At 37.2% G+C, this 24,053-nt stretch overlaps 1 long non-coding RNA gene across 6 annotated transcripts in view; it reads left to right on the top strand.

Moving 5' to 3' along the window:
- LOC106018110 (uncharacterized) overlaps window positions 1-24,053 on the top strand; it is a 192,351-nt gene that overhangs the window by 98,288 nt on the left and 70,010 nt on the right. For all 6 annotated transcript variants that reach the window (XR_011811386.1, XR_011811388.1, XR_001191991.5 and 3 more), the window contains 4 exons: window positions 8,961-9,088; window positions 16,738-17,002; window positions 21,258-21,412; window positions 22,856-23,065. This is a non-coding gene — a long non-coding RNA (uncharacterized lncRNA). The remainder of the gene's footprint in view (window positions 1-8,960; window positions 9,089-16,737; window positions 17,003-21,257; window positions 21,413-22,855; window positions 23,066-24,053) is intronic.

Genomic DNA, 24,053 nt, shown 5'->3' with positions numbered 1-24,053 from the left:
AACTGAATTACATGATTACCTGCAAGCATTTTAGTAGTGATGTATTTTGATATTTGCCTTTCTAATATAGTCTCTTCTCTGTTTCAGCTTATTGTTGTTATAAAACAGCTTCGTACAATAGATTAAAGTAGGGTCTATTCACCCATTGACACATAGAGGATTTATGTGTGGGAGTAACCCACAAACTTACCCTCCTCTTTACTGCTTCCCTCCATGCATGCCTTGTGATAATTAGTCATCTACTTTTATCTATATTTGTTTGCCATCCAGACATTTAAGATGAGAACAACAAGTCACTGTACTGAAGCAGTGTCCTGAATTCAAAATGCAGTGATGCAGCTCAAATGACTCAGGGTGATTATCCATTTTCTGGGCCCGCTTCTGCTCCCTGTGAAGTCAACAGCAAAACTCCTGCAAGGGTCAGCAGTGAGAGGAACCAAGTCTCAAAAAATTAGGATATTTCTTTCTGGGATCGCTCAGCAGGAGTCACATAATTGAAACCAAACTGTGTATCTTTAAAATCCAGTGTAGATTAGGGTAGTAACAACATCATTTTAAGGCAGTGGTTAGTACCAGGCAAACACTCATCAACAGCACATGCTTTCCAAAACTGATTTTGTAAACAGGCAAGCTGTGCAAGGGGAAGGCTCACCCAATATCACACCATAGGAGAGCTGGGATCCTAACCTAGTTGTGCAGTCTGTGATGCTCCTTGGAAAGTTAATTTTGTCATCAGAGTTCATCTTTCTTGCTGTGGAGCTGGCCCTGCATTTTGATTTTCTAGACTCCCATCAACCTTAGCAGGATTTTGTAAGGGGGACATCAGTCCAACTATATATAAAATCAGGGCCTATATAACCACATTATCTTAAAAGCACAGAACTCAGTTCATATCAGAAGCTGCCTGCTACATTTGAAATTGGCTAAACACGAGCATCTTACAAATATTATCTGAAGTTGCTGAACACTGATATTAACCTGCAGCATGCTTGGAGTGCTCTGATAAAAATGCAGTTGCTGTGGTAATTGTTATATTATGTTCAGAAAAGTGCCAAGATTATAATTGCTTGCAAAATGACTGCAGTTCAGCTTTAATCTATATGGCAAAACTGTTTACTAAAATTTAAAAAAAAAAGTCTTTGCATAAACAAATATATTCAGAAGTAGACTTTTTATTAAACTTTTAACACCAAAATTATGTTTATACTTTATTAACCATAAGCTATTTGTAATGTCTGCTGTTTGTTAAAAACAAAACCAAAAAGCACGTATAGCACCCAAGAAACCACAACAAAAAAACAAAACCCTAAAACACAACAAACCTAAACCACCAGAGGATGATTTCCTTAAGAATGTTCTCTCAGGTATGTTCAGAATATTAATTAGGCCCATCTATTTCTGTTGGATAATAACAATGTCCAAGAACTGAATAGAATCTGTGACCTGTGAAAGGGCCATTCATATGCTTTAGTCTGCCTTAGCGCATTCCTTAACAAGTGAACATAGACCTTTTTCTTAGTCATCCTAAATGTTTCAACTGTGTGTTTCATGGTTTGCTTCTTGTGTCTCCAAAACATATAGTCTTTTCTTTTCTTTTCTTTTCTTTTCTTTTCTTTTCTTTTCTTTTCTTTTCTTTTCTTTTCTTTTCTTTTCTTTTCTTTTCTTTTCTTTTCTTTTCTTTTCTTTTCTTTTCTTTTCTTTTCTTTTCTTTTCTTTTCTTTTCTTTTCTTTTCTTTTCTTTTCTTTTCTTTTCTTTTCTTTTCTTTTCTTTTCTTTTCTCCTTTTAGTGGGAAGTATTCTGTGCTCTCCTCATTTAAATGCTTATGCCTTTATGGTTATTTTTACTGCCATACCTATGGGGCTTCTTACTGTATTGCTTGTAGCTGAAGGAGATTTTAAAGGAATTAAATTTATGCTGTTTAAATCTTCAGGGGCATACAACAATATCTTAAACAATTAGCAATAATTAAAAAGCATCTATTCAACTGTTTAAAAAGCAAGTAGATTTAATTTAAATACAGTAGTCAGTCCTAAATTGGTTTTTTTGGTTGGTTAGTTGGTTGTTTTTGTTTGATTTTCATTAAAACCAGGATAGTTCTTCCCCTCTAACCCAGCCTGCTTTTCCTTTAGGAACTTTTCAGCAGCTACTTTGCTGAAGTAGTGCATCAGTTGTTTCGTTGCTTCCAACATGTGAAATGAGTTTGTTGGTTCAGAACATTTCCCAGGGGGTTTGTGTTAGGGATTACCAAAGCCTGCACAGAGCTGATGTAGGTATTCTCCTTGGTTGTTTAAGAGGTCAGAGGTTGAACTGATTTGGAAACTTAAGAGCCTGATCTGTTAAATGCAACTCTGCGTTAAGCACAGTGCCTGTACAAATGTGTTCACAGTAGTTTAGTGAAGATACAGTAAAATATATGCAATCTTTGTATTCCAGTAACTATAATTATTATAATAAACAGTGAGATGGCATTAGATATTTTTTAAGTTCTTGCAAACAACTGTCTTGTCTGTTCAGTCTGTGTTCATGAGTGGTTGCTGTAGCAATTCTTATTTGACACAGTGCTGTTTCTGAGCAGAACGATCCTAGAACACAGCCTGTGTGCCTGGAGTAGTTCTGCTACTGGTCTCCAGTAAAGGTGGAAGGTACCTTTAGGTGGGACACCAGAAGCTTGCATGGCCAGATCTCAGCCAATGTTCCTTCCTAAGGCAGCCCCAATCTGTCTTGCATTTGTTCTACTGCATGATTAGGAATATAAAGTCACATATTGGATGCAGTTGGAACCTTTTAATTTGTACTGTTGTGACCAAATTAGGGAATTGGGGCTGTCCCTTGCTTGCCTGTAATCTTCTCCCTCCCTCTCTGTTCAAAACCATGTTCAAAATTTTCTGGAGAATTGTACAATGTACAATGCTATTGGGATACAGTGTCACAAAAGTACTTTTTGAGAGCAATTTTGATTTAGAGGTGTTTGTCCCTACTTGATCAGTCTTGGTTCACAGCACAATTCATTGATCACAATAAGCAGGATCAGGAGGACTGGGGCATAGCACCAACTCAACTGTTTGGGCCAGCTGGGGGCAATGTCAGCAGAACTGCATCCTTCCTGGATTGTAATCAAAATAACTTGTGTGACTTTTAGATACAAACTGAGGAAATTTTACATGCGTGTTTTATCAAGGTGATTAAAATGCTTGGATTCATGTATGCTTTTTTTTTTTTTTAATTTAGACAAAATATATATTTGTTTGATTAATATTTTTTTCTTTTCTTTTCTTAGAGACTAAGAGCATTTTCTTGAGGGGATGCAAGGGGAAGGGATAAGTTCTAGACAGTTTGTTGTAAGTGCCAGATAAAGTGACAGCTACCTACATGAGCAAAACTTCTAGCAGAGCCTCACATCCACTGGAAAATGCTCGAGTCTACAAATGGAAAAAGGTTAAAAACTACTGATCTAAATAATTGGATTGGTTTTCAAGAGTGTTCTCATTGATTATAAACAGATGATGATAACGAATAACAGCTCCCATTATTGATGAAAGGCATCATTTCTGAGGAACTTGTCCACAGATGCTTAGAAGAAGGATACATCTAATACAAGTCTTTGATAAGGAGGAACATTTCTCCCTTGCTTGTGTATTTTGTATGCATAGTGTACATAAATATTTTTGCTTTCACACTATCTTATTTTTCTTTAGAACTCAGTTTAGAATCGAACTGTAGTAGATAAGAGAAAGTGTAAGACAAGACCTTAGTTTCATTTGTGATTTGTATGCTGCTTCATGCTTCAGTCCTGAAACTGCTTTCATATTTACTGTTACTGCTTGACCACCTGTTCTAAACTTAGTAAATTCAACATCCTGTAATACAGAGGATATTAAAAAAAATGTGTGAATAAACAGTTAAATTTTATACCAGCTTTAGATCTTTTTTAGGTTGCCATATCCAACAGGTTTCATGTTTTGATTTTGTATTATTGTGGTAAATACAGAAGAGCTGTGTAGTTTACTGAGAGAAAAATTGTGTTACAGGAGAAAATTCAAGTCTGCATTTTAATTGGTAATTCTGGACACCCTCCTTGAAGTTTTTGTCTTTGATGTTGTCAGTCGTGTATTTCAGATCTCTGGGTTTTTAGAGCTTTGTCTTAATTAATCTTTTGACAGTTTCTGGAAGATTGATTTTGGCAGTAAATTTTCTCGGTCTTGTTATGCAATACTTGTGATTGTGACTGATAATAATCTAAGCTGAAAACACATAGAGACCTCTTGACAGAAAGGTTTATCATTCTTTTCAAAATATTTTTTTGTTCTATAAATAATAGCCTTGGTCCATTTTGTCGAACTCAATACCACTCTGATCTGTACATGTTTTGAGTAACTATATCGCACCAATTGTCAACCATGATCCATGCTTCTTCCAAAATGATATTTTCAGACATTTTTCTTTCTAAGTGAGGACATTTTGCTGTTATACTAATATTAGTTGGAACCAGTTTAGGTCACACAGAGATAAAGCTATCTGATCAGTACCCTATCAGGAGAGTATTTGTGTAAGAATTTGATTAAATCAGTAATCTACTCTCAGGAAGTTTTGAATTTATTGAACTCCACTCCTTCCTCTGAAATCTGGAAGACTACTGTTTAAAAACATAATCTAATCTTGCCTTCTGGGAGCATTTATAGTCACTGTACTCTACAAGGAGCTAAGCTTGTCTACATGAGCATAGCCCAGAGTTTCTATGCTTGCTCTGTATGCCCTGACTGGCAAAGTGGAATAGGACTTGGAGTCAGTGAGCCACTGGAATATCAGAACATGTGGAGCAGATGGCAAGGGGATCTGCAGGCAGCGGTTGGTCCTTGTGTCTAGCAAGTGAGTGAAGCTGCTGTGCTATGGGTGGGGGCAGCAGTCGTGCAGGTCTTGCATCCACGCATCCCACCTTCTGCTCACTTCAGTCACACCCAAATGCACTTAAAACTGTCAGCTTCATATTGTGACTTAATTGTGAAGTAAAGAGAGGTTGTTTAATAAATAGGTATGATCATCCTCGCTACTCAGAAGAGGGAGCCAGAAAGCCAAAGTCAGGGAATCCTGGGGGCCGTAGAAACACGAAGGCTGCTGGAACACACACATGCAAATGGCAAATTTGATTACAACAATGGGCTGTCTGCTTTGCAGCTCCTGGAAGCCCACCCTCAGCCATAAAAATGCAAAAATAGTGCAACAGGCAATGTGGCAGAACAGGGCGCTCTGTATTCATTCACAATTAGGTGTTCTATTCTGTTGTCACCAGATGCTGCCACGCACATTACACAACAGAAATGGGATTAGCAGGAATAACAAAAACCTGTCAGAGTACAAAACCATGGCCTAGTAGTCCTGACAAATTAAACAGCCTACAATGAGTGCCAGAGCATGAAAATCACTCACCCTTCCTCTTCTATCTCTCAGAGGTAGGCAGTAAATGCCTTCTTAAAGGCAGGCCACCATGTAGCCAACACTAGAAGAAGGGGGAAAAGGCACTTTTCATTTCTCATTGAGTGTAGAATAAGGACAAGCCACCTGACCAGTGAATATCTGAAACTTATGTGTTTCATTCTGTTAAATACTGAATAATTCACATGCTCCTGGTATGTCCTAACACTTGTTAGAAACACTGTTATACCTAGCAATATAATTCTATACATATGAGCTTCCATGGAGTGCTATTAACTTGATTTGTATCCATGTAATGCAATATAAAATAGGTCCAACAACTATGTGAAATTCATGTTTTGATCACTATCTTCATGCCGGCGGGTCATCAACAGAGGATGATGGAGGATTCAGAGGGTGAGAGAAGTCTGTGCAGAAACTAGCTCCAAGACTGGAAACCAGATGATGCGTGTTTTTTTGTATAGTGCTGTGGGACAGCTGCAGTGTTTTCAGGTTTTTAAGATAAGAACAGGAAGCTCGTGTCTGCTATAGCCTGTTTTACTTATCTTGAGTTTAATAACGGTGTCATTAAGCTAAGCAGCCAACTGTGTTTGAAATTTTTCTAGGGCTCTATGACAAGTTGCTCCTTGCAACTTGTTGTCCTTTCTGAATCAAACTCATGTCAAAAGCAGTGACTTATAACAAACTTTTTCGTGTGCTTTTTTCAAAGCATCCTTCGGTTTTGTGAGCTGCCTATCTTTGACTCATCTAATCTTACTATTCTCTGTAGATAGTGAACATTGGTCATTCTTATTGCATCTGTACAATTTGTCAGCTGGAAAATTTTTCTCCCGGCGACTCTCAAACATTATTTGCTGGTCCTAAGCTTGGTGCATTCTTGTCCTTGCCATAACCTCAGCTATATGGTTTTTCATTTTTTTGCTGTGTATGGTTTCTAATAACTGAAGTGAATGGACATCAGCAATGGAGAAACAAAAGGTAAGTAGCTCAAAGACCGAAAGCTTTACGCAGGCTTCCAGGTGATACTTACTTTCATGATACTCTTTTTTCCCCCATATACTTCTTTATTCTCACTTTTCTTCCTGCCTGAGGAGTGGCAGATAAGTCACAGGTGCTACTGTAAAGTTTAGATGACCAATGCAGCAAGGGTGACAAATACTATTTTCTTACCTCTTTCCTGACCCCGTAAGATTTTCAAGATTTCTTCTGGGAATTACGTGCAGAAGACGTATTTCTTCATCTATGGCACAAAAGCAATTTTTTCCCTTTATTTCCACCCTCTGAGAAAGTTCTTGGAGTAATAGATAAAATGTCAGAAATAATTAAGAAAAATACTGATATACACTGTGGCAGAGAATTATGCCTTTTGAGATGGTTGTTGTCATCATCTGTAGTCAGTCCCCTGATAGATATAAATACCAGCTTTATCACCCTGTTTTAGATGATGGTGTGTTGAATTAATGTTGATGAAGGCTATATTTTGGCAACTTCAGTTAGAGCAAAAGAATGATTTCTGTTGTGAAGCAGAGGACATAAGATCAGAATAGTGTGAGTAATCAAAACAATACAATTCCTTTATATACTTTTTATTTGGTCCTGTTCATGAAAATCCTTTATTCCTTTTTTTTATTATTTTATTCAATTTATTTTTATCTTAAGCATGATTATGTATGGAAAGTAAACATATCTGTGTGCTCTTTGTGCTTAGAGTGCAAACAGTGTTAATATGTTTAACGTATTAAAAACTAAAAGCAGTGACTGGCAAGTGGTGATAGTTAAACTCAAAGAGATTATGACAATTTAATGTTATGGAGGAGAAAATAGGTAGGTGCTGGTTACACCCTAAGGAATCTCCTGTGATGAGGTGACTAAATAGTATATATACAAATATTGTAGTACCCATATGTATATTCAAAAAAAAAAAAAAAAAAAAAAAGAGAGAGAGACCAGAGACTTTTTGTTATGATATATCTAGGGAAAGCATACTTTCCCTTGTTTGTTTTTTTTTACAGAAAATTACAACCTTAGAGAAAAAGGGGCATCCTGAGTGAGAGGACTGCCACTGTGAAAAGAGTAAGAGTGAACTTAAAGGGAATTGTTTGCAAGATAGTATAGATATTGACAGGTAAGAAATGGAGATTTGATGTAAGTATCATAGGAATCAAAAGCAGAGGACAAGAAATGGTACTGGAAGAATAGGAATGACAAGAAAATATGAGGAGAGAGATGCAGAGGACTAGTTCCATACCAAACTTGCCTGCAATACATACGAAGTACCACATAATGCTGGCATGGCACTCTAGGCTGAGTATAGAACAGTTCTGTCCCATAGAATTTCCTGCCTAAGGGCTTTTTTTCTGTCTGGCATGGAGAACATGTATCCAGTTAGTATGCATGCCCTGGAGCAATTGTTTCTTTTACTGTCTTTACTTTTTGGGCTAAGTTTCTGTTCAGATTATTAGGTGTTTATGCCCTTAAGAAAGAATCTTTTTGTCCTGGATTTTTAAAATAAAAGGTCTTATTTATTTTCAAGGGAAATGCATCATGACTAGATTTATAGTGCCATGTACTCAAAGATCAAATTGCATGACCACAAGCATTTATATTTTTATTTATTGGGAATAATATAATATAAAGCTTCTTAGCTTAAGTGTTGAGCATTTATCTTTTTCAAAATACATTAGAAAGGCAAATGGACTTGGAATGCCAGTTAAAAAGCAAGGATCGCTCACTGTAATTTATTACTTTTTGTATTTAGGTAGATTTGAAGTAGGAGTTATATTGCCTGCAGATCAACTTGAATTGCTCTACTATATTTTATTAGGTATACAAGGTAGCAATTGGTTGCATAAGGGGCTAAAAAATAAGTCCTAAATCCTTGTCAACTTTTAAACGATACTTTTGTATTCTTTGATTTATTAAAAAAAAAAAAAAAGCCTCAACAGCTATGTCTACATAGCATGTAGGTACCTTAACCTGCTTTAGAATGGATCTCTGTATAAAAAGCCTGCGTACACATGCAAACCTTTGTAAACCAAACCTCAATGTAAAACTCAAAATTTTTTTTCCAGACCTTGGAAATTTTGGGGTATAAGGACAATACTCAGGGCCAGATTTCTTATGGTCTTCATTAGACTGAAACATTGTCTGGGTGAAAATCCTCAGAAGAGGCATGTTTTGGGCATGCTTTGTTCACATGAAGGAAAATCCCTCAAGTCAAAACAGAGTAAACTAACTAGTCTACTGCCTCTTTATATGAAACTGGGATTTTTTCAGATTTTTGGTCTGGAGCTTTTCTGATACTTTTTGACTTCTGTCTCTCTCTAGATTTAAATTTCTTTTCTCCTTGTCTATCCAAAGTAAAGCTAACAGTGGAAAAATGAGAATATCCTGAGTTAGAAGGGACCCACTGGGATCATTGAATCCAGCTCATGGATCTGCACAGGACCACTCAGTTATCCTGTTCTCATCACAGATAGAGCAAGTCTCTGATGACAAACAAAACTCAGTGTTCATTTTCTTTACACAGGCATGGAAATCCACCAAGGCTGACTCAGGAAATCTAAATTTTGCTGCTTTCCCAGATTTCTGAATCCTGGTAGCATGGAAAACTCCCTGGTATTTGAGATATGCAAGTAGTCTCCCAGCATATGATGTGTGAGTATAATCTAATACATTTATCAGGGAGCTAGAAAGTACATTGTCTTTTAATGTAAATGTTGTAGCAAAGTCCTTAGAACTAATTTCTTGAAACAGTTAAGAAAGCTGACAGAGCATAACAGAGTTGGAGACTGTTACTCTTGTTGCTCAGCTGACTGTTGTAGAGAGGCCGGGCTCAGTAGAGCACTGCACACAACCAGTAGATACAAATTGTTGGTATCACCTGAAGATTATTGTTATCTTTAGAAGACTGCCTGTGATGTGGATAGTTTTAATGCACAATATGATGCGTGGTATGAAGCAAGTTTTTCAGGATTTCAGGCAGAATATGAGCTGTGGAGGCAGACCTCGCCAAGGAGATGTGTCAACCAAATGATTAATTGTGGTGGCCAAATAGTTCTACTGAAGCTTCTGGAAAGTGTCCTCTTCTCACCTCATTGCTGGCTCCACAGGGCTTTGAATCGGGCTCTGTCCAGCTGACTTTGTAAAGGCTGAGTCTGCCTTTCCATTTTAGCTTGCATGAAGATCGTAGTTCTAAAGCAAGTTTTATGATTGTCTCTGCTTTTTGTGCCCTCATTCGTGTGTTGGTTACATAAACCAGAATTAGTTTTGGATAAAAGTAAACCAGATGTGCTCCAGAACTACATCTTGGTGGAGTCCAGCTACTAATAGGCACCCAGTCTGTGGGATCAAACAAGACCTAGTCCAAAGTTGTTTTTTGTTTGGTTGGTTTTTGTTTGTTTTTTAAATAAATGCTTATAATGTAGGTTTTTTGTCCTCAGTGTGAACTGTTTTGCTCTGTATATCTGATTCTTCTGGTCTGCACTATTTGCCAACGGTGTTAGAAGGTGCTCGGTCTGTCTGTGGTTCAGGTTCTTAAAAAGTGAAATGGGGAAGATAATACTTGACCACAGTTATCAAACAGTAAGAGTCTCAGATGAAAGCCTGAGTAAGTCCGAAGTATAATAACAAATATTTTAACTCTTAATATGGCCCCATATTCCTCATGCAATTCTTTCTAATTTAAAAGGTATGGATCTGAACTGTAAAAATACACAAAAATTAATGGCAATGCAAATAATTAAATGCTTATAAGATAAGCTCTGCTTGGTATTCCACATGGTTTTCAGTGCATGGTAATAGTTTATGGACCAGTTTCCTGTGCAGTGCTGCCAGTGTAGGGATATACATGTATAAAAGAAAAGGAGAACAGAAGTCTCTTGGTATAGCAGACTGCTGCTAAATAAATCTGTACCAGGCAGGTACAGTATCACCCTAAATGAGGCATAAATCATTAATCAAATTTTAGAAATAGTCATACCAACCAAGGCAGTGTGGCATTGTGAATCTTTCATGAGAGAAAAAAATACTTTTTGCAGTGTTTTGTTTAATCTGTTTTAATAATAGTCAAATTTTGTTCACTGGGGAATTCATGCCATTTAGATTTTTTCATTGAAATGTGAAAACAATGTACTCATAACCAAGTGAAATTAGATTTATGGCTTTTTTTTTCTTTTTTTGGTCTTTTTGAAAAACAAAATACTTAGTATGCAACCTAGGAATTGATTTTGACACTGGGATATCGAGCCATTTTTGTGGAATTGCAAGAAAACATGATAAAACAATTGTTTGCTATTAGTGCTGTTGGTAGCCCTTTGAACTGGTGAAAGGGATACAGTCCTTATTATTCAGATGTATTTTGCTTTCTATGTTAAAATAGTATAAATGCACAATTGGTTCTATAAATCCTTGAAAGATACAATATTCACCTTAATATTTTACAATTAATTTTGATCCATCTTAAGTTTCAGCATGAGTTCTCATTGGCAGCACGATGTCAATAAATCATCAGAGCACCATTGATCAACTGACTTATTTAACACTGCACAAACAGCAAGAATTTATACTGGGCCACAAACCCCACATCTTGCCTTTGCTGTTAAGAGAGTTAATAATTTCACACTGACAGGTTATCAGGTTTTATCTAGACACAGAGTTAATATGAAAAATATTTGGAAGAGATGTGGGCAAAACACAAGTTGGGGTAGGTCTGATCCCAGATCTCTGAGCTGTTCCAAGTGAGACAGTCAATACTGTGTCTCTTAGAGCCTCAGTTTCTCCATCTGAAGAAATGAGGAAAATTATTCAGGTCCTTATAATATAATTATAGATTGACTGGGTCTCACTCTTTTCAGTCCATTTTCTACTTATGTTGTAGGATACCATTTCCAAAGTTCAGTTATCCTTAACCAATTTTCTTAGATTTTAGTCTGACTAGTCTCATTACAAGTTTCTCTGCTCTCCATCCCCTGCTCATTTTTCTTTTCATATGTTACATTTCCCACATGCAATTGTAGGATTCAGCCTATATTGGCTTTATTATAACTTTTACTATCTTCATAATGAACTGGCTCTGTTTTCTCATTTCATATACTGAAAAGAAACCACTGTCAAATAGCAACCATTAATAGCATGAATTTCTTTATCTTGCTAAACAGAAACACTCAGATCTTCACCTGATAAATTTAGTAAAATTTGATCTAACTCTTCCTTCTTCAAAACACCAGCCTGACATCTAAGTTAGGTCTTAGATAAGAACAGTCATTAAGGCTTCCTCTTCTTTGGGAGAAAAACAAAACAACAATAACAAAACAGAAATATTCAGAGAATGATTCAACATGAATAAGTTGAATCCTTCATACAAGAGGAAGGTATGTGAAAACCCTCCCCCAGGAAGAGAAGCAGAAGGGCATCCTTGGATGCATGGAGTCCTGGCTTCACATACTTTATACAAGGAATGGAATCATAGACAAGGTTGGAAAAGCCCTCCAATAGCTGCATAAACCGGATTTTTCAGACTGAGAAACTGAGCTGGGCAGATATGCAGGGGAGGTATGTAAAAACTGTAGAAGATCATGACTGATGTGGAGAGAAGTGCCCACAATTTTTCTGTTACCAAAAGTGTGGGCATTTAATGCAGACAGCATTTTCAGACTCAGCAGACTGAGTTCTGCATGTGGCGGATGGCCATGTGCTGACTATGATGTCCCCATGTGTTGTGGGAACTGACCATTTGTGAAGATTCATTGGGCACCGGACAGGTTCATGGAAGAGAAATCCACTAAAGATGACTTATAGGAAGTCTCAGAGATGCAAAGTTTTGGAGGCTGGAAGAGTTTCCTGGGAAAAAAATGCTAAATTTTGCTACAGTTCCTTTCTTGCAGTAATTCCCAAGCATCCACTTTTGGTCACTGCCAATGACAAACTGGACATCTTTTGCAAGCTGGTAAGACTCTTTATAGTGTCCAGTACCTCAGTTATCTGCCTAAAGCTAGTGAATCTGTGCCTCTGTTTGCAATGGATAGTTGTGGGTTTCCCACAGAGGCCAGTTTGCGCAGACCTGCTAATGGGCCTGCACCTGTGATCCAACTTGCACGTACACACATTAGTGTTTGTTAAGGTAAAGTCTCTAGCATAGCATTAAATTGAGTTTTAAATGAATGAGGTGATAGAAATGCCACCCGAATGATCACATTTCAGTTCAGCAAGACTGAATTTCTTTTCATTTAGGAGAGCTCTGATCTAATTTTATGTTTTCCCACTGGATTTTTATTTTTCCCAGTCAGCAGGGTAATAGGTTACATTCTGGTAAAACACACAAATATTTTCTAACTGCAAGCCATCATATTTCAGTGGTTTCAGTTTTTCAGATTGTTATCCGCAACTGTTATTACTATGCTATTGTAACCACCACTTTTTTCCAGACTGAAAGCACTGCTACTTGAACTCTGATCCCATGGATAGACCGTGAACAGCACCTTTAGTAAAACAGCAAAAGCTATCTGTTAAACCATGGCCATTTAAGTCGTCATAGTCTCTCTGTATATATTGAATACTGAAGAGAAAAAAAAAAAAAAAGGAAAAAAAGGAAGCTTGGTCTTTTACTAATGAAAGTATTGTGTAAATTAATATATTTAACCATTTTAAAGCATGGAGTATGTATATGCTGCATTTATGGGACTGAATTTCTAATAACTTTTCTAATTAGAGGCTGAATTCAGTTCCAAATGGGCAGATAACTACGTAAACCACTAATCACAGCACTAGTCAGATCTTGATGTGTCTTCAATACTTAATTTAGTCAGAAATCCTTAAATAATTAAGTGATTTTTAATTAAAGAAAGTAGGGTATTTAGTTGGTTTATTTTTAGGCAAGAGAATATATATCAACACTATTCCTTGCCTTTACTTTTCTTTAATATCTTTTCTTTCTCTGCCTGGTATTTTGTGGCTTTTGGATTTTTTCTTAGTTACACATTTTTCTAAAAAACAGTGACTTTGATTTGTAAATGTGAAAGTGTTCAATAAAAACCTATGGCTTCAAAGTGTCCTTATTTATATTTAAATCCTTCCTCTCACCTGCTGTTTGTTGCTTTTTAGTTATGTCACCAATACCACTGGAGCTCAGAAATCTAGCAAGTCTGCTCTTAACTCCCAGACATATTTTCCCATGTACTCTCTTGTCCCTGCAACTTCTGATGTAAAACAGATTTAAGTTTGTGTAGAGCAGAGGTCAACATGAAAGCTTAAAACAAAACAAAACAAAACAAAGGGCTGGCATTCAACTTTTAGCTCTGGTTCCTATTATAACTCAAAGTTCTATTTTAGTATTTTTTAAATGGTATTATTGTTCTGCAGCCATACCCTGCCTCTCATTTGCACTGAATTTTTTAATGTCTGTGATGCCCAGTTTAGATAAACTTCTAGACTAGTTGATGATCATTTGACTGAACTGTGGACACTTTTGCAACAATAGTAAAATTTATGAGTATTTTGCAAATGGAGCTCTGTCAAGTTTGCATTTATTTTGCTTTAGGCTAAGTCCAAACACATAGCTTTGAACCCATTCTTCCTATTCCTGAGTAGTTACTTGCACAGTCATGACTTTGGTGAGACTTGGTTTGGGAAGTGGGAGTAGTTACTTCATGAGATTACTTCAGTGATAGGTTTCCTAAAACTTTATTGCTAAGTGCTTCATTTTATTTTTATTTACTTGTAATTTATTTATTTATTTATTTATAGAAAATAGTTTATTCAGTTCTGTAGCTTTGTAGTGACACATTTGTTTCTGAATGCCTCAGTAAATAATCAGGAGTTGTGTTGAGTGAGGGTTAAATACTGCATGCTCAATGTGTTACTCAATTTACAAGTGTTGTATATATGTATCCAGCCTTCTGCATTTTTCAGTGCTTAATCAGATGGAAATTACAATTGGAGGTGTAATTCAGCATTGTGCTTAAGGTCATTAAGCCCTGTGGTAACGGGTAAATCCAGACCCTGCTGTGGCCTTATAAGGCAATTTGGCAAAGAAACGGGCTGTTTTACTGAGCCATTGAGACTCGGACAAGGTCTGTGTCCCCATTAAGGGATGAAGCCCCACTGTATGAATTTTCTGTATTTTAACTTACATGGAACTTGTCTAAGCTGACAAGGATATATGCAGAGTGCCTGCTGGCTTACACCACTTCCAGCCTGTCTTTTTCTTCTAGGGAGAAGTAGGTACCCTGGGCAGCCTTGGAGTTGCTCCAAGGTGTTTGCCTTTCTGGTGTTCAGTTCAACACAGACTGGTCGAGTAATCTAGCATGAGCACAAGTCGCTGTGGAAAAAGAAGCACTTTTTCTCCCTGGAATTTCATTCATGCAAAATGAATCCAGGGCTGGGGTAAAGGGAAAGAAGACATTCATTGTAATAACTACAAATCAGAATTAAGATTCATATATTATGAAGATTTAGGCCTTATCCTTTAGGGGATTGGGAATTGGACTGAAATTGGAGGGTTAAAAAAGTTATCTATAACTTCATAGGAGCTCATAAAAGATTGTATTAACTAGGGTAAGTATTCTGCCCATAGCAAAGTCTGAGAAGAACTCTCAGCTATGAATTTGCTGTTAATTTAGCACCTCTTTTGCTTTCCTCAGCGGTCATTTATTGCCCTTCTAGTAGTGATGGTTTCTTCATGCACATGAAAGACAGGGTGGAAGGTGGAGATCAGATGAAAAGGCATTGGTGAAATAGAGCCCTCTGAAAAATTAAGAGTTTTTTTGTTTTTGTTTTTGTTTTTTTTTTTTTTTTTTAATGCATACTTTAGCATGTTATACTAAAAATCATCATGGCCCTAGGGCTTTCAAATGTGTTTGATTCTTCTGTCCATGATGAAGAATTTGAGCGTTTGGGGGTAAATCAGGTGGTTAATTTTGAAGTTGTTTGCTACAGCTGTGTAAATCTTAGAGAACTCTGATGCCTTGAACACAGTATAAAATCATATCTGAGATGGACATTGTAAGGAGCAGGACTTTATCACAAGATAAAGTGATATCACAACAGTTTTATCACAAGAAAGCTGTTCCCAGTGAGGAAGGGTTATTTGCAGGAGATTCTGAGATGAAAGGAGGGAGAGAATGAATCTGATGTGAGATTTGTATTGAGGATGCCATGGAGTATTCAAATAAAAGGTATTCTGTAGAATCCACTGAAGATTTAAGTTTATTTTAGTACCCATTGTTCCATGCACAAAAGCTCTATAAGCATACTAAAGTGTAGCAAATTTTAGAAATTTCAACAAATGCTATTATTAACCCCAAGGTGCTTAAAATCATTAATTTGATTCTGACAAAATTTTAAATAATAGAAACAATACATGCAATAGAATCATAGAATCATAGAATATCCTGAGTTGGAAGGGACCCTTAAGGATCATCAAGTCCAACTCTTGACACCGCACAGGTTTACCCAGAAGTTCAGACCATGTGACTAAGTGCACAGTCCAATCTCTTCTTAAATTCAGTCAGGCTCGGTGCAGTGACCACTTCCCTGGGGAGCCTGTTCCAGTGTGCAACCACTCTCTCTGTGAAGAACCCCCTCCTGATGTCAAGTCTAAACTTCCCCTGCCTCAGCTTAACCCCATTCCCGCGGGTCCTGTCGCTGGTGTAAATGGAGAAAAGGTCTCCTGCCTCTCGACACCCCCTTACGAGGAAGTTGTAGACTGCGATGAGGTCTCTCCTCAGCCTCCTCTTCTCCAGGATACATATAATATGTAACAATACATATAATAAAAGCTAGTGTCATATTTTCAAGCATCATCTGATATTAAGCATTGTGAACATTGCCTTTTTATCGTCAGACTTGATATATGGCATATCCTCTGTTGTCACATACAAAAACTAAATAACTGAGACTTGCATATAATCTTGAGCTGCCAATGTTGTCCAGATGGCACTCTTTTTTCCTTAAACTGTGGCAATCCATCTTCACCCTTGTTTCCATATTAATTACTTATCCACTTTTTTGTATGCTGGTTAAAGCTAAGAAAGTAGGATTTTCAGGTCCTATTCCTAACTCTCTTGCACTACAACACTGAAACATTGTTGTTTATAATCTTGACTTTTATTTATTTATTTTTTTATGATAAAATCCACACAAAAGATGTGTTGTAAATTCTGGTTAAAGTTGAAGGTTCATTCAATCTTGTGTATGTTCAGTGGTCTCTTGTTTCATACATATGGTGAATTTACCAAGCGAATGCTGGTAGTCTAAAATGTAAAGATAATTTTTTGTTTGTTTCCTTGTTTGTTTGTTTGTAATTACAGGAATACTGACATCTTAAATGTTCCAAAATTCCTGCTTTTGCCTCTCTTGCTGGTGATACCAGTGGAAAAGAGCATATTCTACACAACTCCAGAAGTTAAGCTTTGTATTTTAATGAACTTGCAGTTCTTCCCTTGGAAATAGAAGATATAATACTGAAACAACTACAGATTCTCATGTGACTATGAGAATACATGGCAGTCAAATGAAACACTGTCTCAAGAAAGTTGGCTGTAGACAAAATTTCCACAGACACCAAAGGATCTGGTAAGAGCTCATGTGCTAGTGAAAACATTCAAGGCATTACTGCATAAAAATATTGCAGTGCATTGCATTTTGTTTGCTGGAGGGTCACATGCCCTGTATTGTCCTGCCATAACTACTTCAGAGGGGTTCACCAAAATAAAAAGGGCAGTTTTCAGAGCATTGGTTAGTTCCCCCCATAGACAGGACCAACAAAACCATATTATTTGCATGCATTCTAACTGAAACCAGGACACAAATTATTTTTAATGTTTAAAAAGTTGTATTATAATTACTTAAACATCTTGTTTTCTTGCTGCAGTCTGAATTAAGTAGATGAAAATTCTGTCCTCAAAATCTCAAGTTTCAAAAGAAACATGACTCTCTGGATTGTCTAACTTCCTTTCTCAGAGATGTGTCAAGTCTAGTATCTCTGTGTGAAACACTGATGTGACAGACTGCCATAGTGTAATGTGTTTAACCACCCCAATGATGCATCAACTGGAAGGGGTTCCCAAAGATTCAGTTTGCACATGCACACACACACACAAAAAATAACATGAGGAAGAAACAGTTTGGGGAAGCGGAACATTAATCTTTTTCACAGTTTGGGACAATTTAAGTTATGAAGTATTTGCAAATGTTCAATCAATTGGACTGCTTGATTGTCAAACTTATTACTTTGATGGCAGATTATCTTTTGCAAGAGAAAAGCTTCTCTTGACCAAGACCTTTTATGTTAACTGCTCCAGAAAGAAGCTGTTATATTTTCCATAGGACATAAATATAGATGCAGGAAAAAAGTGTGAAATATCCTTGTATCTTTGGCCAAATTTCAAGATTTTCATAGGAACAGGTTAGTTAAACCTTTTACACTCTCAAATTAGGGGGGAAAAGGCACTTTTCCCTTCCCATCAATAATTATATTTAATAGAAATAGTCATCTGGTGACTGTATCTTATTTAACGTTTGTAGTAGCAACTCAGTACTAATTGCAGATAGATTCACGTTTACAAGTTGAAGAAACTGCATGAAAGCTATTAATTTCTCCCTAAATTTTCAAATACTTTTCCAGAGTGTCATTTCATGCCTGTTTTACTTGTAACATATTTAAGTTCAAAATTTGGCAATTCCAATACTAGATAACATCACATTTATAATACAGCAGCAATAGAGGCCTCAGTGAGACTAAACTGACCAAATTGAATCCGTTTCCTTTTGCATAACGTTATCATATCTGGAAAAAGTAGTTATACAACTAGAAACCCTAATGTCCACATTGTGTGTATCTTCTGTCAGTTTCTTTTTTTACTCCCTGGATAGATACAATGCTGGGTTGTATCTATTGGGTCTCATCATCTCATAGGCCTGTCTTCTTGGGTTTACTAACTGTATACCCCAGAGCTTTTGCTGAGTGTTGGCCAATTGTTATCCTCACTTGTCCTTAGCTTCCACATTGCCCTGCTCAGAGAAATACAGGGTATTGTACAGGTCTGCCACAACTGAACCTCCTCATAAAACTACATGAAACTGAACATCTGCCCCTGCACAGAGATGCATGGATGAATTTTATGCCTTTATCACGTTCATTAAGGCAAACCATTTTGTGGGCTGGTGTCACACATCCCTTTCCAATCACACCGAACTGACACAAAGCTTCAAGCTTCAGGGGAGGTATTTGGAGTGGAAAGTCTGTCATATTCAGTGGAGATGAATGCTTGGAAGATGTCTTTCTCAACCACAATATAGCTTTATGACAGTGCATTTTTATATGCAATGGTAAATTTGTGGTACTTATATATGTCGTACACCTTAATGAATGCTGTCAGTACTGTAGTTAAGGCATGGCATAGGTTGAAGTCTGATACAATAAAGCTATCCATCTGACTAGCAGTGCTCTGTAAAGCTTGTGCTGACAGAATCAATAGGAGCAAGATGGCCAACATATGGTGAAGGAGGGAGGGAAGAGAGGAGGAGGATACAGGCAAAGGTGGGTAACTCCATGAAAAATACGAACCACGGATTGGTGATTTAGCTGGCATCTGGGTGCCATGGAGGGAAGGCTTGTAAATACAGAGAGACGGAACTAAGAGGGGACGTAGGAGCAAAATCAACACCAGAGTACATGCTACATACTGTTGTAGTGTTTAGTCAGCCAAATCTGGCTGATTTTTGGAACAGTCTTTTTTTTTTTTTTTTTTTTTTTTTTTTTTTTTTTTTTTTTTCCCAGCCCGTCTCTTATTGCCCTTCCTTGCCCACACCTGCTGTTTTCCTCTGGGACATTGCACTGACTGTCTCGTCTTGGTCTGTAGGTGTGTGGTACTGCATGTATGTGCCACATGCTGCCCAGTGTGGTGGTGAGCAGGGAGTGTTCTCATGAAGCATGCAGCATGCCAGCTCTCTGTATTTCTGTTATTTCTGTGAGGACTGGAGCTTGTTATTTTATTTTATTTATTTTTTTTTTCCCTGTGGATCTTTTACATGCAAGTCAGGCTTCACATAGCCCACAGTCAAAAAAAAAAAAAAAAATTATTCTCCACTATCTCCACTACAGAGACAAATAGCAACATGTGGCTGGAAGATAACAGAAACGTACATGCAAGTGCAAAAATTAAATATGGAAATATGAAAATGAGGGGGTTTTATTATTTAAAGCAAAAGAACTGATTCACTCGCCATTGCTGGAAATTACATGGGGCCTTATTTCCTTAGCAGCCCATCTCAGAAGAACAAAATAGAAAAAAGGTAGAATCCCATAGATAAGAAGCACCATCTCAGTACCCAGTCATGTTGCTTGCCTTGGCAGTGGGAGTCTTTTGCAAAACTTTGCAGACAGCCTGAAAAAAAAAAAAAAAAAAAAAAAAAAAAAAAAAAAAAAACAGCAAAAGATAAAGGCAAAAGAACATGTTAGAACAAAATGTTCTGCAGATGTGCAGTCTTCCTGCCTTCCTGGTCCTGTCTCCAGTCTTGTTGCCGCCTTACACCTTCCTATGAAACACTGGATTTATTTTTGGTAGCTGTTTCTTCATCTTCCACTACCATGTTCTGCAGCTCCTCCCCCCCCGTGTCCCTTCCCCCTGCACATAGCCCACACCTTTGCCAGATACTTAATGTAGAAATGATTACCTTTGCTTCTTGCAAACTGCCCCTGCTCTGTGGTGGTTTGAACAAGTTAACTGATTGCTGCAAAAGAATCACGGTGTTCAGCAATGAGGATGGTTGTCTCTAAGCCACATCACACTGGAGTCTGCAGTTAAGAACTGCCTCCAGGAGCAGCAGAGAGACAGAGATACAGACCCTACTATTAAGGATGCACACTGCTGGGATCACTCTCTTCCTTCTGTTAATTTGTCCTACTGTGTTTAAAAAGGGATAAAGCAAAAGAACCATGATCCCGTAATTTTCATTAGTTTCCAAGAAGTCAAGTTGTCAAAGTACACCTTAATAGGCAAGAAAATGAATTATCTAGCATTCCTCCTTTTATGCAAGGGCTTTGTATGAATTTTGTTCATTGGGTTGGGACTGTCTCTTGTCAGGGCCTTTGCTGTGAAAGGTAAAATTAGAAACCAAACCTGATGTGGGCCAATATTCCGATATATGTAATACAGTTGTATGGAAATGAGCATTCATTTTAAGTTAAATTATCCTGGCCTGTGTGTGGAAGCAGTCCTGATTTTGGAATCAAGCCAAGCCCCATTTTCTGCATATAAACACCAAAATTTTGGTTGCAAAAATGAGTGATGACCCATCAAATTTACTTACTGGAATACATCCTGAACATTGTGAGTGCTCCAAGACAGAGCACGAGGCTGCATTTTTTTTTGCTTACTAAAACATGAACAAAACACATTTTTAAAATTAGATAGATAGATGGTTTAGCTCCAGCGTTTCCCAGTAAGTTAGTTTTCCATTAAACTTTAAAACATTAAACATCTACACCACATGCTCTTCACTGTCACCCATACACAATGTTCTTACAATTTGTCTGCTACTTCACGCAGATATTTACTCTTTTTTTTTGTTTCCTATGATTTGATACCTTATTTTCCCTGCTTCCCTCTATATGTACTTTTTCCTTACACTGTTCCTCTTATTTAACTTTTTCTTCCTCTTGACCAGCTCCTTTCCAATGGCTTTTATTTTCTAGAATACCTATAATTTTCCTTGGCTGGTAACAAACCTCTGATTGACCAGTCCTTAGCTTTGAAGTGTGTCTTTTACCATCGCAGCCATACAGATTGTCTACATTAATTTATCTTCATCATTGCCCAACGTGCAGTTCCTCCAAACAACTCCTGTTTTCCTGGGTATCTGTCAACTGGTCACATTCGGAGACACTGGGAAGGTAATGTGCTTTGAAGATTTTGTTTCCTGCTCATTGCCTGAATGGGAAACTGCTGAGTTTCATCTCCTCCCTGCCACAGTTAACTCCAGGTATTTATTAAATATTTGGTATTGTATGAGTCAGAAAAAGATAAACTATTTCTTGTCTTTAAAAAGTACACAAAATCTAAAGTTTTCACTTTACCTGCTCCTGACTTGGTCCATAAAGGTGAGAAGGTGGAGACATGGCCACCTCCATACGTCCTCGGAAGATTAGGGTAATGGGAGAGGATAGGTGTGGCCTGGCCTGTACTTCCCATGATACCAAGTGCAGTGAACAGATAGGTGTGAGTTACCGTGAGAACTGGAGTAGATTATCCTCCCCTGGGTTGTCAGAGGGTTGATGAAGCCTAGTCAATAATTGTACTGTGCACATTTTGAAACCAATGACAAATCAGACTCCTGCTTTAATATACGGAACATTCATCACGACATTTCAGATAATATGTCTCTTGGAATGGTTGCTTAAAGAGAGCATGGATAAAAAATAGAGGGGTCCAGTTCAGGTGTATAATATTCTCTTTGTGTATGGCTCCTCTTGTGGAATATGGGGAGGTTGTAAAAAACTGCACAGAATTAACATGCAGTAAGTTAAGTGAGTTCATACCTCATGTATTAAGTAAATAACAGCTCTGCTAGAGAAATACATACATATGTTAATGTTCCAAAAATGTTTTCACAGTTGCGAAAGTAACAAAGAAAAGCCTACAATTTCTGCCTGATTGCATTGGTCACTCCTGTCACCAACTTTCCCTTTTTTTAAAATGGAGAGATGGTTGTTGCTAAGTAGGAAGGAGTATTTTTTGTCTTCGTAATACAGTCTTTGATAACCTATGGGAGGTCTTCAGTAGGAGTCTTGGACACCACTATGACCAGATGACCAGGAGAGCTTTACCAGTTTTATGATACCAAGACAAGTTTTGTGATGTGTACTCAAATTTTTATTTATTTATTTATTGGGGGGGGGGGGGGGGGGGGGGGGGGGCAGGGTAGTACCATATCTCTGGCAAAAGCCAGGGTCTGAGAATTCAGTTGAAGGCAGAATTTGGTGATAGCGAATGAAGACCATACTGTTCCAGACACAGGTCTTTTCTTATTTGCCAGTAATTCAAGTTAACTGCTGAAATGCAGGAGATTCTTGTATTATACAAATATCTGACTTCTTCTTTTAATCTGCTAGATTTAATCTGACTTCAATGAAATATTATGATATTGCATACCAATAGCCTAATTATCCAAAGTGACGAAAGAAGGCTTTCCTTTTATTGGTTTTGAATTTGCATCTCTTTATTATCACTCCTTGTCCTTGTGTTACAAAACAAGGAGAACAGACGCACTAGATCTATATTATCTAAACCAGCCACAGTTTCATATACTTTTATCATGTTCCAGGGGAAGCTGTGCTATTGTTTTATACAATGCAGTAGTACCACAGTACTTCAAAGAGCTCTGTGAAATGTAGTTCCTTCTATTCCCACTGTTATCATTTCCTAGGACATTAGAAAAGATCCCAAGCCCCAGAGGTTGGATTAAGATCTTCACTTCTTCAACAGCTGATGTCAGTGGCTCCTAGCATTTGGTCTGCATTTCTTCCCACTCAGTCTGAGACAGCTTCCAAATAGAATCCCTCAGCCTAACAAGCAAGCAGGTCTTCGAGGCAGCTGTTTCTGCTGTTGTGCCCCTAATGAGTGAGCCCTAAAGAAGGTAATTTCTTTTCTCTTAATCCATTATGTAGCATCAAGACCTGAATTCAAAACTTTCTGTGATTTAAAAGGGTTTTCCCGTAGTGCTAGTTTGTTTTGTTTTGTTTTGTTTTTGAGTAAACTATGCACCTGATACTACTCAGACCCTAATTACTGTAAGTCAGACACTTTTTTTTTTACAAGAAACCCTTTTGTGTTATTAAAATACAGAAACGTCTAACTGTCTGACTTCCATATAAAGGGGAAGGGAAAGGAAGGAACCACACATAACTGGAGTTACTCGAGCATAAGGTATTTTTATTCAATTGAGTCTTTTAGTTCAGATTAGGATCATAGCTTCTTTTGAACGTACAAGTTACTTTGAGTTCTTAGTTCAGTGTTGAAAAACTAACACTTCTAGACATCTCTGACAAGTTCAAATAAAAAGCCATTAGGATCTACTGAATTTAAATCTTAAGGGAAAGTTGAATTTACAAAAATGGCTGTCTACATTGTATTTGTATCTTTACAGAAGAAATAATAAAAGTTAAGGCAGCATAGGACAAGTCTTATTTGTATTTCAGATCTTAATACTAGGAGACAAAGACCTGTATGTGACAGCAAAGAATTTTGTAGAGGATTCTGAGGAAACAGTAGAAAGATTTTGCTCATGATGAAGTGTCATGAGCATTTTTTCTCATATCACTGTGTAGCAAGAGGCAGTTGTGCCAGTCTCAGATTTACAATCTTTTGGAAGACTGTATTGATTGGTTTATTTAGCTGCACGTATATGACATGGGAAATATAATGTATTTATGTATGATTTAATAATATAATAATAATAAATGACATAGTTCTTATGCTTTAAATCTACTGGTTTTACAAAGAAAGCCAGTGTTTTAACAGATGGATAACTCGGAACTGACCAAGAAGAAAGAAAAAAGCCTCTAAAACTAATACATTTCAAGGAAGCTGTTCCTTCTCTGTGATTTACAGCAACAGACTGAAAG

The sequence above is a fragment of the Anas platyrhynchos genome, chromosome 9 (genome assembly GCF_047663525.1).
Source record: "Anas platyrhynchos isolate ZD024472 breed Pekin duck chromosome 9, IASCAAS_PekinDuck_T2T, whole genome shotgun sequence".
In the NCBI taxonomy this organism is placed as follows: Eukaryota; Metazoa; Chordata; class Aves; order Anseriformes; family Anatidae; genus Anas; species Anas platyrhynchos.
The sequence above is the reverse complement of the archived record's forward strand: the minus strand, read 5'-3'. Positions and strand labels throughout refer to the sequence as shown.